This window comes from Pinus tabuliformis, chromosome 5_2 (genome assembly GCF_031772625.1).
Source record: "Pinus tabuliformis cultivar Carrire ecotype Pingquan chromosome 5_2, CPIR1, whole genome shotgun sequence".
Taxonomy (NCBI): domain Eukaryota; kingdom Viridiplantae; phylum Streptophyta; class Pinopsida; order Pinales; family Pinaceae; genus Pinus; species Pinus tabuliformis.
In genome coordinates, this window is record NC_142306.1 from 75865486 (window position 1) to 75882939 (window position 17454).

The following is a 17454-nucleotide window of genomic DNA, read 5'->3' on the forward strand; positions in this document are numbered from 1 at the left end:
ATGCCTTACCCCTGAAGTCCTTTTTGCTCTCTTTCTCATTTTTAAAACCCTGATTTGCTATCGAAGTCGAGCTATCACATTTAGTAATATTTGTTGTTCTTTTCGTAATCATTTAATTTCTTCTATTTCCTTGGAAGGAACAGCTATCTGTTTACTCGATCCTGGACTGTAATCTTGGCCAATTCCCTGGTTTTCCTCTTGGGGTTCTCCTTCACTGTTTTGTTCAGGTTGCTTAGGAGTAGAAACCCTAGTTGGCTCTGTTACTTCCTGGGTAACTTCCTTGTCCACCCCTTCTTCTGCATGCAATTCTTCTGGTGTAGTCTGGCTGGGAGTGGATTGTTCCCCTTCTATATCTTTGTCATTCTCTTCTCTTATCATACTTGCCAAATTATTCTCTTCATTTTCTTCATCGTCGCGCAATTCTTCGAGTGTATTTTTTTCCCGAGCAGAATGCTCTTTTGGTTCTTCCTCAATCTGGAGGCCTAACGGGCTGAGGGGTTGGGCATATTCACCCATATTGGCCAAAATTTTGGCCAATTCATCCTCCTACAATAGATTATGTAATGGACTCTCTTCGTGTTGTTCTGTCTCCGCCTCCACCTGCTCAGGTTGTTCAGTCTCTTCCTCTGTTTCTCCTTCCTCATTTCCTCCCGTTTCTTTCTCATTATATTCTCCCTCCAATTGAGGGGTTTTCTCATCCCCTGAGTCATCTATCTCCACAGGTTGGCTAGTACTCCCTAGGGGATTTTCCAACCTCCCTATAATCCATGCCAATGTAACTGATTTTCTCCGTTTTGATGGTCTATTTGGTGTACTGGCAGTATGTTTGCATTTTGGGGCTAGCGGCGTCGGTGCCCCATATTTCATAGCAATTAGTTCTTCCCAGCTGCTCTGCTACAGAGCAAGACTATGGCTAACTATCAGCCGTATCAGTCCATGGTGACTTACTACCAATTCCACATGTTGTGACTTTTTCATGCTTCGGGCAACATCATGAAGTAATGAATTTAAAAATGCAGGTAGGTTCACAGAGAATTTCTCTTTTAATACAGCTAAGAGTTTAAGGTGTCGTGGTCTTACCACATCTTTCCTGCCTTCATAGGTGATGTAGCTCTGGATGATCCTCACCAATTCTGCCCATGGCTCTCCTAATGCTACTGGTAGGACTCCTTTTCCTTTGACTGTCAGGTTTTGGCCTTCATCCTGGAAGATCTTCATGATCTTTTGTAGTCTCTCCTTCTTTAGAGTCCACACAGGTCCAGTGGCTGGTAGTCCCGAGACCTCTACAATTGCGTCATCAGTAACTGCTATGTGTTTTCCCCTTATTGTGGAGTGGTATTCATGCAAGTTCTGCAAGAATTCTATTGCCACGGTCTCGTAGGATTCCTGTAAACGATTAAGAAAGACTAACCATCCCAACCTTGCCAAGATTTCCTGTGTAGCATCAGAAACTGTCAATACCTGTGGTTCTCTTCGAATTGACCTTCCTCCCATGCTTTAGCTCACTGTAAAAATGTAGAGACGACAATGGAATAGCAGGTTGTTCAAACTTGTTAGAAACATAGAGAAAATATCAAAATCGCAAGGCTCATTCAAATCTTACTAATTGTTGCAAACTATGATACGGAAATATCTTAGGGATAGCAAGGCATGCAAATTGAAAAACGAGATACCGTTAAGCCTTGCTATTCCTGAGTAAGAGTTTGTCGAATAACAGCCTGACATGTATGTCAGCAAATTATGAAGTCAGCCCCCCCCGATAATGTGATAGGCCATCCTCGGTTGTCAAATGAAGGAGTGGCAGACCGATATGTTCTGGTACAGGGTCATAAAGGAATAGCATATGCCAAGATGCCATGTTTACAAAAGGATCAGGTTACCGAAATCGAGGTGTATAACAGGATTCGCTTAATAAATAATAAAATGTAGTTACATGATGTGAGGCTGGGAGGATAGGATAGCTAACGTGCACAACGAGTGTAATGCGATCATTGTCTACTTTTCCCGTCATGACTAGTTATGATGGATTTTCATGTGTTTAATGGTTCGGGGAAGTGATATGCATAATCTTATTTGTCAGATTACAAAGGTGTAAGATAGAGAAGGGTATTAATGATTACTATTGGTGTATACGAAATGTGACTTCAATACCATTAATAGAGTTGTGCTACCGAAAGGTGTCCATAACCTTGGCAGAGTTGTTTGTTTCACCCATGGAACCATGATCCTTTGTGTATGCCTAGGGAGTATTGTTTAGAGTCAAAACGGAGGTCATTATGTTGGCTTGGTAACCAGTTAAATCATAATGCCATTCACCAAGAAGGAGTGAAAGGTGGGCAAGCTGGCTCGTGATGAGACCTCCTGTTCCAAGGACTCTTTATTTTTTTCTGATGTGCCTCTTGGACCATATCCCTGGTGTGGTGGCCATAGTGGGAATGCCACTTCACTTTCTTCCTTATGATCATGGTAGGCTGGCTCTTGATGAGACCCCCTATCCTGCATTTGACAATTCAAAACATTCTTCTTTTTTCTTTTTTTATAAAATGCTTTCATATTTATACACGAAGGGTGTTTCAACCCTCTTTCAGAGTAGGAATGGTGGAAGAATTCTTAACATATCAATAGAAAAATATAAACCCTTTGTTCTTATTCCTTAATAATGATCCAAGAAGATTATGGGAATTTAAAAAGAACTAGCATGATAAAGATGACCAATCATGTCAATATTAGTAGGGTAATGACAACAAAAGTGATGAATAATTGTGTCCTTTCTTCATTACCCTTTGTCAATTCACAACAATTTCTTGTAAAAGTAGCGATTTTATATAATTTTCTGATTTCAGTATGCTCTAGCTTTGTATCCATTGCATGAGTGTATAACTATGCTCCGAAAGACCTGAAACAAGAGGAACAACAGGTATATTTAGTCATAAGTAAAAGGAATACGAGAATGTTGTCATTTGAAAAAGAAAGGGCAAAGGAATACAAGTGATGTTCCTTTGAAAAAGGAGCAACAAAACCCAAAAGTGTCGTTCCTTTGAAAAAAAAGAACAAAAAAAACCGAACATGCCATTCCTTTAGAAAAGGAACAGCAGAAAACCAAAAGTGTCGTTCCTTTGGAAAAGGAACAGTAGAAACGCAAGTGCTAAAAAGTGTCGTTCCTTTGGAAAAGGAACAACAAAAATGAAAATGTTGTTCCTTTGGAAAAGGAACAACAAAAATCAAAAGTGTTGTTCCTTTGGAAAAGGAACAACAGAAAACTCAAATGTCGTTCCTTTGGAAAAGGAATAGCAAAAATCAAAAGTGTTGTTCCTTTGGAAAAGGAACAACAGAAATCAAAAGTGTTGTTCCTTTGGAAAAGGAACAACAAAGACGCAAATGCTATTCCTTTAGAAAAGTAACAGCAAAAATCAAAAGTGTTGCTCATTTTCCAAAGGAACAACAAAAATCAAAAGTGCTATTCCTTTGGAAAAGGAACAACAAAAATCAAAAGTGTTGTTCCTCTGGAAAAGGAATAGTAAAAAGTGTTGTTCCTTTGGAAATGGAATAGAAAAAAACTCAAATGTCGTTCCTTTGGAAAAGGAACAACAAAAATTAAAATGCCGTTCCTTTGGAAAAGGAACAACAAAATGAAAATGAAAAAGAACGACTGAAACAAAAGGTGTTATTCTTTTGAAAAAGGAATAGCAACAATAACACAAGTGTATACAAATGTTGTCCCTTCAGAAAAGGAACAACAAAAACGGCAGCGCTGTTTCTTTTGAAAAGGTGTAGCAGAAAAAAATGCAAATACAAAAATATATACAGAAACTGATTTAACAAAACAAGGAAATTATGTACAAAGTGTAAAAATAGGTGAATCACTTAATGAATCATAGGTGAGGAATATTTCTCTTCCTCCTGTAGAATTTTCGTATCGGAGTCCTCGCGTAGTTTCTGGTAGAAGGATTCCCGAGTAAGTGGTTTGCGATATAATCGAACTCGGTGGCCATTTACTTTAAAGGTATGTCCATATTCGTCAATAGTGACTAGAGTAAGGGTGCCATTATCATGTACCTTCTGGATTTCATATGGCCCCAGCCAGTGAGTTTGAAGTTTCTCGAGAAATTCCTAAAACCTGGAATCGTATAACAGCGCCCAGTCTCCTTCGTGGAAGACTTTGTTTTTAATGAGAGTGTCATGCCATTTAGCTCACTGTTGTTGGATTAATGAATTATGTTGAAGGGCAGAGAGCCTGATTTCATCTATTTCATTGATCTGCTGTAATCTGTTGGTCTGTGCCTCGTTTAGATCTAGGCCTACTTCTTGTGTTGCTCGCAGTGTTTGGATTTCAAATTCTATGGTAAAAATGGGCTGCTTTCCAAACACCAATTGGTATGGTAAATAGCCGGTAGTGCTTCTCCATGTTGTTTTGTAGGCCCACAAGGCTTCTGGTAGTCTTGCAGCCCAATCACGTCTATGTGACACAATGGTTTTTGTCAAGATTGCTTCTATTATTTTGTTGCTACTTTCTACTTGACCGTTTGCTTGTGGGTGGTATGGAGTAGTAATTTTATGCTGGATATGATAGTTCTTAAGTGTTGCAGCAATCTTGTTACCAGAAAACTGTGATCCACTGTCTGTAATTATGTCTCTTGGGAGCCCATATCGCACAAATATATGAAACAGGAACTGTATGACAGAGTCCTCTGTAGCTCTCGGTAATGCTTCTGCTTCAACCCATTTGGTAACATATTTTGTTGCCACCAGAATATATGTTTTCCGGTTCGAGTATGGGTTAATTCGACGAAAAAAATCAAGTGCCCAACGCTCAAATGGTTCAATAACCAGCTGTGGGTTCAAGGGCATTTCGTCAGACTGGCCAGGGCATCTTGCCCTTTGACAACTGTCACAAGTTTGAACAAACTTCTTTGCATCTTTGAAGATCATAGGCCAATAATTCCCTGTTTGTAGCACCTTATGTCCAGTTCTCTTATTGGAAAAGTGTCCACCACATGGTCCGTCGTGACAAGCTTTCAAAATATAAAAAATTTCATCCTCCCGTACACATCTATTGATGTGCATATCTGCTCCTATATGGAACAGGTAGCCCCCAATCCAGGAAAATCGAGCACTTCGCTGAACAATCTGTTTTCATTCATTGGGGGTCAGATGTTTTGGTAATTTACCTACTGCTAAGTAATTCACAAAATCAACATACCAGGGTGTTTTAATAGTGACAACAAACAAATGCTCATCTAGAAATTGATCTTCAACTGCTGCTGCGTCCATTGGTTTTGGCATTCGCAAGAGAAAGTACGCTACCAGATTTTCTTTTCCAGGCCTGTCCTTGATTGTAATATCAAATTCCTGCAATAAAATCAACCATCTAGTTATTCTACCATTTGTGATTGGTTTATTTGCTAAATATTTTATGGCAGAGTGATTTGTATACAAGATAACAGGATATCCGGTAATGTAGTGCCTGAACTTATTGACAACATGTATTACAGCTAGAAATTCCTTTTCAATAATAGTATAATTCAATTCAGCAGGGGATAAGTTCTTGCTAATATAATAAATTGCATATGGTTTTTTATCTTCTTCCTACCCAAGGACTGCTCCAATAGCTGTATCTGAGGCATCTGATGAAATTTGGAATGGCAGGTCCCAATTTGGTCCTCGAAGGACCGAAGGTGTGGACACAAGCTTCTTCAGATCCTGAAAAGCACGGTCATATTTTTCTGTCCAAAGAAAGTCAACATTACTTGTCAGTGCATATAGAGGTGCAACAATATGTGAAACATGTTCTATAAACCTTCTATAATAACCAAAGAATCCGAGAAAACTACGTACCTCTTTTTGAGTGGTAGGAGTGTGAATTAGCAAAATTATTTGAATTTTGGTTGGGTCTACTTGTATGCCAGCTGCTAAGATATAATGGCTTAGAATAAGTCCTTCAGTCATCATCATATAGCATTTTTCATGGGTTAAGAAAAGCCTGGTGGCAATGCAGCGCTGCAGGACTTTTTCCAGTGTGTCCAATGCTAGGTCAAAATCATCTTTGAATGGTGTAAAATCATCCATGTAGACTTCGAGCCCCTCATTTATTAGGTCTGAAAAAATGCTGAGGATAGCTCTTTGAAATGTGGCAGGAGCATTGCATAAGCCAAAAGGTAGAACTCTGTAGGCAAATGTTCCCCAAGGACAAGTAAAATTGGTTTTATCTTGGTCTTCAGGGGCAATCTGAATCTGATTGTATCTACTGAAGCCATCTAAGAAAGAAAAGATTTTTTTTTCCTACTAGAGTGTCTAATACTTGATGAATGAATGGAAGTGGAAAGTGGTCTTTTTGTGTTGCTTTGTTTAATTCTATATAGTCTACACAAATCCTCCACTTTCCATTCTTCTTTGGTACCACAACAAGTGCAGAGACCCATTTACTATCAGAGATAGGGTAGATGAAGTTAACATCTAAAAGTTTTTGAAGTTCAGCTTTTACGATGTCTTTTAGATGAGGATTAAGTCTCCTTTGTGGTCGGCGAATAGGTCTCGCATCCTTTTCTATGTAAATGTGGTGTGTACATAACTGGGGATCAATTCCTTTCATATCAAGGTAGTCCCATGCAAATGCTTCTTTATGTTTCCTCAATAATTGGATGAGCTTCTTTTCTTGTTCAGAAGTCAAGATGGCATTAATGTTTAAAGTCTTTCCTGGCTCAATTTCCACAATTTTTCTATTCGAAACAGAGGTAGTAGGTATTGTTTGATCATGTGTATCTTTAAGAAGATCCTCTTCTAATTCATTATCAAATGTTTCTTCTATCATGTGACATTGTACATGGGATCTGGGTTCAGCTTGGCTAATGAAATTATTAATGGCATCATCTTCTGTTTGGTCTTTGAAATCGAGGGCCTCTTGTATGCTTAATGGAGATCTAATATTTTCGGTGGCGTATGATACAGGATGCTTGTTAGATTCTTAATATTTGTCCCCCTAGTAATGGTCATATTACCTTGTCATCAGCCAATATAAGCATCGACAGTTGCAAGCCAAGGTCTGCCTAAGATCAATGGATTTCCATCAAGTCGGTTTTTGGGGTTTATTATCAAAAAATCGGCCAGATACTCCCAGGAGTCAACAAATACCATAACACCATGTAGTGTGCCCTCTGGCCTAACTACAGATTGATCAGCCAGTTCTAATAAAGTGGAGGCCGGTTCTACTGACGTAATTCCCATTTTTTTGCAAGTAGTGGTTGTTAAGATGTTAATTGCAGCTCCTAGATCAACTAAAGCATTTGAGAAGGTTTGACCATAGATTTGTACGGTAACTATTGGATTTCCTGGGTCTTCGTATTTAACGGGTGTTTCTTTTCTTGATAATAAGTTAGATAAAGTGCCAACTACTTGGACTTTTGTGTTATTTTTTATTATCCTCGGTTTCTTTATACATAGTTCTTTGATAGTCTTTGCATATATCGGGATGTCTTGAATGGCTTGGAGGAGCAGGATTTTTATGTACAGGTTTCATAATTCTCCCAGAATGTCAAAATTAGGATATTGTATAGGTCGAGGTACACTTAAGCATTCTGGGAATGGAGGAGAGGATGTGGTTGCTGGATCATGAATTTGTTGTTTGTTCACGTCCTCTTCTTGTAATGGTTGTTCTACAGGCAACTGGTTTTCAACTTCAACTGTTTTATCTCCCTTTATTTCAATGATATGCCCATATCTTAATTGAAGGTCATCACACTCCTTTGGATCGGTTCCTATCTCTGGTGTTTCGATTATTTGAATGGACTAGATCAGTCTGTTATTTGGATTGGTGTTGGGTTGTGTTAGGACTCAGAATTGACCTATTTTGACCTTATATTTTTGCCTTAATATTATCCTTTTCAGTCATAAGTTGTAAGCTTTGATTACATAATGACTTAATCACCCCAAGGTACGAAGTGACTTTCCGCATATCTATATGTTTAATTGTTCATTGCATATTTGTGAGTATCTTTATATTTATCTTGGAAAAGATGATTAAATTGTCAAGTAATTGTCTTAAGCCTGCAGGAATTATAATTTATAGTTGCTGTAACACCAGAAACAGCAACTACGCAGTTGCTGCAACACCAGAAGCAGCAACTACGCAGTTGCTACAGTCAGCAACAACAACCATCTAAAGCAGGCTATTTTGCAATAGCTGGAAATAACAACCAGCTACTATCTGAAGAACACTGAAGCGGCACGATCTGCAGCTATCTAAAGCGGGTAGAACACAGTTACCATTGCTTAATCAGGAACATCATGGGGAAACGGCAAAGGAATTTGAAGATCCCAAGAAGATGGTCGAAGATAGTTACCAGCTGTGTAACAGCCAGAACTTAAGAAAGAATATGTTGTTATACTGTTGTAACAGCGGTCTGTAACTCTTATTTTTTATCAAATGGGTTAACTGAATGAACTGTAATAATCTATTGTAATAGATGTCTCCTCTATAAAGAGGAGACATCTACATTAGAAGGGGGTTAATGTGTAATCTGTAAGGGAAATTTTGAGAGACATCAGCAAGTCTGAACTTTATTGTACTTGAATCTTTTGGCAGATGAATAGAGAATTGTTCTGAGCACTTAATCTAGTCTTTGTGTTCCGGGGAATCTTGTGAGAGGGATTGGGCCCACCTTCCTCACAAGATTCACCCATTTACTTTTCTGCTAAAGTGTGTAAGTGTTGGATAGTTTCTTTCCGCTGGTACTCTGTTTGGATTCTGTAGCATTACCTCTGGTATTTCCGCTTTGCTAGTACTTTGTTTCATTCATTGCTTCAAGTTGTGCAAGGGTATTTCACCGGTTAATTAGAGTGCAGTGTGTGTTAGCAATCTGGTTATAGAGGTAGGTGCTGAACGTCCTCACCTGGAGGATAGGGTCCTGATCCTCTGCCAACAGAGCATCCATCATTTCGTTTTTCAGATTTGTAATCTTAATTAATTACTTTCATTTTATCAGTACAGTGATAACTTAGTGTAAGGATTACGTATACTACAGCTTTTTAATGCTTTTAGGATTAAGTACATACAGTACGCGGTAGCCTTTGCAATAAAAAGACTTTCCCAGGTTGACAATTAATGTGGTACTTGAATGTTTAATCAATAAACAATTCAACTAGCCACCATTTTGGCGCCGTTGTCGGGGAAGGCAACTAGAGATTTCTGAAAGCATTAATGATTTCTTTTTGAGAATAACAGATGCATGAGAGGACGCAAGAAACCTAATTTCATAGGCGGCAAAGGAGGAAGAAAGAATTATATCGACGAAATCATCTCAAAGGCCGAAACATCACAGAGGACGAGTTCCCGGAGACCTCAGATCCAATACTCCTCACAAACAGACCGACAGACGGAGGAAGTAATAGGACCTGAAAGGAAGCTGGAAGTACCAGAATACACTGATGAACTGGTAGAAGAACCTGAAGAAACAGAAGACACAGAAGATTAAGCAAGTGATTCAGGAAAAAGACCAATGGAGGATAACAGAACAGAAGGAAGAGGGGAAAATTCGCTCTCTACCCTGGAATTCCCTATCGGGGAGCTCCGAGAGGAACAACCCCCATGAAAAATATTCCACTCTCAGCATTACCCAGCTTTCATGGGTTATCCTCTGAAGACCCGGATGAATTCCTCTTTGAATTCGACATACTATGTAGAAGTTATGATTATATAAGTCCTAATCAGAAGCTAAAACTGTTTCCAGCAACACTAAAAGGGAATGCGTTGAGGTGGTTTATGAGCTTAGGAGCTCAGGCAATCACCACCTGGGACCAGATGAAAGAGGGATTTCTGGCCAAGTATCAAGACTACTGTTGGACAAGAGAAAGGAAGGAAGAATTGTTCAAAATGGTTCAGAAAGAGGAAGAGAATTTGGAAGATTTTGTGGAAAGATTACAGTATAATCTGCAGCGGTCTGATCATCCTAATATGAGTAAAGATATTTTGAAAACCATATTGCTGAAGGGGGTAAGAGATGACTGCCTGGACATGTTGAACATGCTTGGAAAAGGGGACATTTCCAAAGAACCCTTTGATGAAATTATTAATCTCTGCATGAGATGTTCAAGGGGAGCAGCAGGCAGATCAAAAAGCAGAGATAATGTGTATTCAAGAGTTCAGAAGTCAGCCAGTGGAGGAGAAACAAGAGCTGAAATAGGTAACTTATTGGAAGAATTTAAAACTGAGATGCTAAGTTCTTTTGCTTCACAAATTGATGCTCTGCAGGTTAAGAAGAAACAGGCGGAAGCAGAAGCTGCTCTAGCCATTTTCTGTTCCAAATGCAGAGAAAAACACCCACTCAGAGAATGACCACTGGATAAGATACCTATCTGCACAATATGCGAGAAGGACCATGAAACACAGCAATGCCCCTCTCTGCCTGGAATCAAAGCAGCACTGCAGTCAACCGAAGAAGAGGCTGAAGTAGTATACCTGATGACACAGAGGAGGCAATGGCCACAAAGACAAGGTATGAGCTCTAACAGAGCATTCAATCGTTGGAATAATAACTCTCCTTTTCAAACAAACTACCCACCCATGAACCAAATGCAGTACCCACACTTTAATACAATGAATTTTCCACTTATGCAGCAACCAAATATTCATTTTCTTGATCCTACTATATGGAATCCTTGGGCTCCCCAGCAACCGTATTTTAATCAATGGAATCCAAACTGGGTAGCCCAACAGCTACCATTTCCTCAACAACAATAGTCTCTTTCCTTACCATCCAATACTCCTCCGAATAACCAGGCAATGAGACCACAGCTGCCTGTGCAACCTAACCCCAATCCAAATAATAATAAAGCCCTGCAAGTTATTGACATTCAAAATCAGCCTATCTCTCCCCTGCAATGTAATGATATTCATCTTCGCTCAGGGAGAATTGTTGAACCCATTATAGATGATATTACTGACTCTGACAAAGAAGAAGTTAGAAAAGAGAAACCAGCTAACAATACTGCTGAAACAGCAGAATCAGCACCTAATAATAATGATCAAACAATAGATCCAGAACGGCTGGCTGTCACTAAAACACCTTAACAACCTACCTTTAACCTTTTAGGAGAGCTACAAAACTTGTATGTTAAAATCCCATTATTGCAAGCATTAAGGGATGTTCCTATTTATGCTAGAACTATTAGAGACATTTGTATAAAAAAGCCTGGAAGGAAGGCTAAGGATCCCCTCACAGTTCATGTGATGGGGGAATTAACTGCTTTAATGACCGAAAAAGATTATCCTGTGAAGTATGGTGACCCTGGTCACCCTACAGTAACAGTCCAGGTTGGAAAAACCTTTATCTCTAAAGTCCTAGTAGATTTAGGAGCTGCAATAAATATTATGACACTCGAAACAACACAATTGCTCCAGTTAAAAAACTTTATCAGGGAAACTCCAACTATCTTAGAGTTGGCTGACCATTCTACGATTAAACCTGAGGGGGTCATTGAAGATCTTATAATCTCTGTAGAATCCTGGAATTACCCAGTTGACTTTGTGGTGTTACAAACTAAAACAAAGTTGGGGGGTCATCCGTTGATTCTAGGGAGACCTTGGTTGGCTACAACAGATGCTTTCATCAGTTGTAGATCTGGATCAATGACCATCTCTAATGGACAGGAAACTAAACAGCTTACCCTCTATCCTCATGCTACACCCATGATTAATAATGACAATTCTGTATGGGTAGACTATGAGGATGAGGAGACCCAACCTATATTAACTATTGGACAAGCTTTGACTTTTAAGGACTCCACCAAAGATGAATTAATCAGCAGCTTTATTTCTGAACCCTCTTCGGTCAACCCTGAAACATATAATCACTTCACTACAATCTTAGGATCTGAATCCCAGCAGAACATGAAAGATGAGAACTTATTTCAGACAGCAGTAGGCAGCCCTTCCAAAAGTACAACAATTGAAATTGAACCTGGCAAAACATTAAATATAAATCCTGATTTGAATGATAATGAAAAACAGAAATTAATAAAGTTACTCCGAGAAAATAAAGAGGCATTTGCATGGGACTACATAGAGATGAAAGGGATCTCCCCTGAACTATGCACTCACCGTATTTATATTAAGGAGGGATCCCGGCCAGTCTGCCAACCCCAGCGAAGAATGAACCCAAACCTTAGAGAAATTGTCAAGGAGGAACTTCAAAAACTCCTGAATGCAGGATTTATATACCCCATATCTGATAGTGAGTGGGTCTCCCCACTTGTAATTGTACCCAAGAAAAATGGGAAATGGAGAGTATGTGTGGATTACAGAGCATTGAATAAAGCCACCCAAAAAGACCATTTCCCTTTACCATTTATCGATCAGGTATTGGATAATTTAGCAGGTAAGAAATTCTTTTCATTCCTGGATGGGTTTAGTGGATATAATCAGATTAAGATTGCACCCCAGGACCAGGACAAAACCACATTTACTAGCCCATGGGGGACCTTTGCTTACAGAGTACTTCCATTTGGGCTGTGTAACGCTCCAGCAACATTTCAAAGAGCGGTAATAGGGATCTTTTCTGATATGCTAAATGATTCATTGGAAATATTTATGGATGACTTTACTCCCTATGGAGTGACCTTTGAGGATGCACTGCAAAATCTTGAAAAAGTACTTAAGCGGTGTATAGAAGCACACCTTGCTTTAAGCACTGAAAAGTGCCATATGATGATGAATCAAGGTATTGTATTGGGTCACTTTGTTTCATTTTTAGGAATTCAAGTCGATCCAGCTAAAATACAGGTAATTCAGAACCTCCCTATCCCCAAAACACAAACTGATGTAAGAAGCTTTCTAGGACATGCCGGATATTATAGAAGATTCATTAAGGATTTTTCCAAAATAGCTTCTCCTCTATTTGTGTTGTTAATGAAAAATGCTGAATTTAAGTGGACTGATGATTGTGAAAATGCATTCAATAAACTTAAACATCAGTTGTCCGCAGCTCCCATTTTGAGAGGACCTGATTGGGCATTACCCTTTCATATCTCCTATGATGCCTTAGATACGGCAATTGGAGCTGTCCTGGGTCAGGAAGAAAACAGTCTCCCCTATGCCATCTATTTTATCAGCAAGAACATGACACCAGCTGAGCTAAATTACACAGTTACTGAGAAGGAATTTCTAGCAGTTATTTATGCTATCAACAAATTTAGACATTATATTACTGGCTACACTACCTTTGTGCATACTGATCACTCGGCCATTAAGTACTTAATGAATAAATCAGTTACAAATGCCCGAGTCACCAGATGGTTATTACTGTTGCAGGAATTTGACATCACAATTGTAGATAGGCCAGGTAAAGAAAATGTAGTTGCTAATTTCCTTTCTCGTTTAAAAACTGATGAAAATGCTCTAGTAGATGATTCTTTTCCTGATGAGTATTTATTTGCATTATCTGCTCACTCACCTTGGTACGCAGACATTGCCAATTATCTAGTTGCAGGAAAATTACCATCACACCTATCACACAGGGAAAGAAGAAAGATCATCCAGCAAATTGCTAGGTACAGCTGGATAAGCGGGTGTCTGTTCCACACAGGAATAGATCAAGAAATCCGGAGATGCATTGGGGAAGACGAGATTTATGATATACTGAAAGCTTGTCACGATGGTCCTTGTGGAGGACATTTTGCAGATAAAAGAACAGCTCACAAGGTACTTAGAATGGGTTATTACTGGCCATCACTTTTTAAAGATGCTAGAAAATATGTGAAGGCTTGTGACAGCTATCAAAGAATGGGCCAGCCTAACCATAGGGATGAAATTCCACTTAATCCCCAGGTAACTCTTGAACCTTTTGAGAAATGGGCATTAGATTTCATAGGTCCCATTAATCCTCCATCTAATCAAAGAGTCTATATTTTAGTATGCACGGATTACATGACTAAATGGGTAGTGGCCAAAGCACTCATTAAAGCTAATGAAGAAGCGGTACTAACATTTTTATTTGAAGAAATCTTTGTTAGATTTGGACTACCTAGAGAATTAGTCACTGATGGAGGACCTCCTTTCAATTCTCATGGCTTCAAAGATACGCTCCAAAAATATCATATCAAGCATAAAATGACCACACCATACCAGCCCCAAGCAAATGGGCAGGTGGAAAGTACCAACAAGGTCATAGAAGCCGTCTTAACAAAAACGATAAGGGAGAATAGAAGGGACTGGTTTCAGAGGTTGCCCGAGGCTCTATGGGCCTATAGAACCACTTGGAGGAATACAATAGGCTTTTCACCCTATGAATTAGTTTTTGGAAAGAATGTTATTTTTCCTGTAGAGTTTGAGATTAAAACCTTAAGAACTGCCTTAGCTGTTAACCTTGATTTAACTGATGCACAGACAGCCAGGTTGCAGCAGTTGCAGGAATTGGATGAGAAAAGACTGGATGCCGTCCATCAAGAAACTATGATACAGCAACAAAGAAGCAGATGGCATGACAGAACCATCAAGGAAAAGTAGTTCCAGAAAGGTAACTGGGCTCTACTTTATGATTCCCATTTCGAGAATTTTCAAGGGAAGCTAAGAACAAGGTGGTTAGGGCCGTATGAAGTGGATGCTGCTTTTCCAAATGGAACAGTCAGACTTTTAACAATTGATGGAAGAAGAACACCACTGTTAGTGAATGGCTACCGACTTCAGTTATATCAGCGGCCGGTTTCCAAAGATGATTTTAAAGCCACTTGCATGGCAACAAAACAGTATTCTTTTCTAGGGGAACTTGCTGTCCCTCAAAACACTTGAGTTTCTATTACTTATGTAATTTTTTTTAGGTTAGATATTCTTTCTTTTAAAGAAACTAATAAATCCTGCCAAGGATTGCGATATTACATTTCAGTATTTTGCAGATTTTGGCCCGGGAAGTAGCTGAGAACAAAAGTTTCAAAGGAATTATTTTGCGGACTCGGAACTCCTGTTGCTGCAACACCATTTTCCTGTTGTTGCAACACCATTTCCCTGTTGCTGCAACACCATTTCCCTGTTGCTGCAACACCATTTCCCTGTTGCTGCAACACTACTCCCGTTGCTGCAACACCATTCCCTGATTACTGCAATACCACTCCCGTTGCTGCAACACCATTCTTTGTTGCTGCAACACCATTCCTATTGCTCCAGCACAATTCCCGTTTTTAAAAACGCCTCACATCATTCCCTGTTGCCACATCAGCAATTTTCCGTGGCTGCAACACCAATCCCAGTGCTACAACATCACTTCCCGATCACGGAATATCTTTCCCAGCAGATTCCTTCATGTACGAAAACACCAGTCTTACCACTTCAGCCCCAAAGAACAAATTTTGATAAAATATACCACTTTTTGTGATGTTTACAACACCTTACTATCACTTCCCGTCATTATCATTACAAATCACCGGTATTCCCATGCTTGTAGATCCGCGGTAATCATTATGATCCAGCACAAGACAAGACAAGACTTTTTGACGCAGCAATCAAAAAGGTAAAATACGAAGGTATGCATGATTATGTATGGACATTAAATAATAGATAATGCGGAGAAGTTGATAGGACTATCAAATCATTGTACTTCCAATCATATCATTGACACGTAGGGGGGGGGATTACCAAAGAAACTCTCATAATGACATACCACGCCAACTACCACCACCCTTAACTCTCCCGGTAATATGTAAAAGCCACCCTATCATAGCATGTTACCATTTGCGACGTTCTACTCTTAACTGAAATTGGAAGCTCGGCTCTGAACTCTGAAAGTTACTGAAACAATATCTATGGGAGGAACCCTCATTACACATGAGCCTGGCTCGACAGCAGTCCTTGAACTCTTTCCGGAGATTTATCAAATTTTCTTGCAAGCGGGATGGATAGAGTACTTCAGGAGACTTCTGGACTTTGACGAGCATCATGTCCTTGAATTCGCATGCAATTTAACAGAAGGATTCTCTGTCGTCCAGGGAATTCAAGTTCTAGTCATGGAGGAAATTATAGCCGAAGTTACCGGGCTACTAGCTAATGGCACATGGTGGTTCAGCAGAAAGCACATGATTCTTAATGCGCAGCAGGATTTTCTCCGACCAGGCGAGCACGTAGAGACCAAAGGCAGAGGCGTAGCACTTCGGTCGTTACCTCAACCGTGGCCGAAAGTCACTGAATTTGTCAAGCAATATCTGACGTGCAAAGGCCGCTACCAGGTAATTTACCAGCATGATTTCGTCCTGTTAAATCATTTGAGAAATGGTCAGTTAATAAACATGCCATATTATCTATTAGGTTGTCTCCAAAATATGTCACATTATGCTGTGAAAGCGAAGCATCCACTAGTTTCCTTAAAACACCCCCGCTTAGCCCAATTGCTGATTAATAGAGCCCTCGCTCTAAATAACCCTCCACCCCCCATTAATCCCCATCAGGAGGCACAAATTCCACAGCCGAAACATGAAATTCCTCACCAAGAAGAGGAAATTCTTCACCAAGCTGAGGACATACCTCAGCAAGATGAAGAACTTCCTCAGCAAATGGAGGATATGCCTGAACAAATCCCTCTGGAAAACCCTCAGCAAGCAGAGCACATTCCTGAACAAATCCAGCAAACACCCTGGCAAGTTGCTGAGAATGCCACAAGGACAACCCCATCTCCCATAGGAATCAATCCTTCCATTCCCATACTGGGTATTTCTACTAATGACTCCGATGACAATATCCCCATTACCCTGCTTAAAAGAAAAAGGCAGCAGGAAAAGAAAACTCCATCGAAAAGAAGGAGAACCAGGGTTTTAGCTAAGGCACCTGCTACTCCGGCTACTGTCCCCATCCTAAAGAAAGCTAGCCTAAAGAGAAAAACGCCTGAATTCCCTGCTTCTCTACCAAAGAGAAGAACTCGGTCATCGGTAGCAGCTAAATCTCCTAATTCCCCCAGTTAATCGCCCATCACTATAAAGATCCGTACTCCCACCAGTCCCCAAAACTCCTTTCCTTCACCCTCGGAAGCAGAGATGCAGAGCGTTCATAGCTTCGTGACATCATACTTTAAGGCAGCTGACACACAAGAACCAGCTGCCGACACCCAAGATAATAGTGACCAAGTGGCTGCAACACAAGAAACAGCCACTACCCCAGGTGACACAGAAGAACCACCTGTGGGGAATACTGATCAGAATGATGAAACACAACCTCTGCCTCCATTGGAATCTACTGCTCCGCAGGACCAGCCTACCATACCTGCCCTACAGGAAGAAATTGAATTCCTGAAATCTCAAATTCAGGACTATCAGGAGGAAATAATAAGGGTTAAGGAAGCATATCAGAATGAATTCAGCCTACATGTTTTAGCATGACTAGCGTCTGCAGCAGAGAAAAGTAAGGATAATGAATATGTGTGTACCAATTGTGGTGAAATATACACTCAGGCAGGATATAAGGTAGTGGCAGAGCCAATGAAGGAA